The sequence below is a fragment of the Austrofundulus limnaeus genome, unplaced genomic scaffold (assembly GCF_001266775.1).
Source record: "Austrofundulus limnaeus strain Quisiro unplaced genomic scaffold, Austrofundulus_limnaeus-1.0 Scaffold95, whole genome shotgun sequence".
In the NCBI taxonomy this organism is placed as follows: Eukaryota; Metazoa; Chordata; class Actinopteri; order Cyprinodontiformes; family Rivulidae; genus Austrofundulus; species Austrofundulus limnaeus.
The window spans coordinates 279,846-280,895 of NW_013952497.1; the positions used below are offsets into that span (position 1 = coordinate 279,846).

Sequence of the window (1,050 nt, forward strand, 5' to 3'; positions counted from 1 at the left end):
CTAACTAACTAACTAACTAACTAACTAACTAACTAACTAACTAACTAACTAACTAACTAACTAACTAACCAACTAACTAAAATTTGCAGACAACAACAGTTTTAATCTATTGTTTGGAAAGTGTAAACAGGCTCAAACAGATTAACTAATCACTGACTCATCTGTTTTACAGTACTTATTAGCTTGAACCGTGACTACTATATGTACAGTAAATGTTTATCCACATTAGCCCTGCTCTTCTGGTTCTGCTTGATTTTTATGTGTTTCTCTGAAGGCATTTTTTTCCAAATGAAATCTTTATGAGACACAGCAGGATTGCCTTGTTTGCATGTTAAACTCCACTTTCAGCTGCTGCATGTCAGCTGTGACTTGTGAGCACAGGTCGCTGATGGAGTGCTGATAAAGACCTGCACGCATGTTTGCATGTAAAACTGTCAATGTGGAGGTTTTGTTTTTGTGTCCCTTTAAGGACACATCTGAGCCCATGTCTTTTGTCCTGAATGAAGAAGACACACAATGAATATAGTGAGCTTGTGGTTGAAGTGGGGGGAGGTGGGGCCTGAGGCGAGCCTGTATGTGAGTGTGTGGAAACAAACGTGTTAATGAATCCGATGCTAAATGAAGAGTGGACAAGGCAGGCTGGTGTGGTGAGGGGTATGTGTTTTAACCACAGCTCTAATGAAACATGAAAGGCCTTAAAGTCACCTCTGCTCACTCTTTAGTGCAGCAGATCCTCTTTGTTACACACAGGCACGACTWTTGTCCACTTTTCCCTCTGTCACACACATGAACAWATWWATGCTCTGCTGGATGCATAGAATGATGTAGAGATTAGATAAGATTTTGTTCAGTTTAATTAACATTTGGCAGGCACCACTTTATGAAGGACCAAAACTGACATAATTAATAATAAAAGCAGAAATATATTAAATAAAACTTAAAATTCACCAATTAATTTTAAAAAGGAAAACTTGACCTCATGTTTTATAACTTACTTGATCCTCTTATTTATTTTTACAGCTTGGGTCCAACAAATTACATGTTTTAGCA

The 1,050-nt window shown here is 37.7% G+C and overlaps 1 long non-coding RNA gene across 2 annotated transcripts in view; it reads right to left on the bottom strand.

Annotated features, from left to right (window-relative positions):
- The window catches only part of LOC106520621 (uncharacterized), a 10,167-nt gene that overhangs the window by 872 nt on the left and 8,245 nt on the right, over positions 1-1,050 (bottom strand). The window lies entirely within an intron of this gene.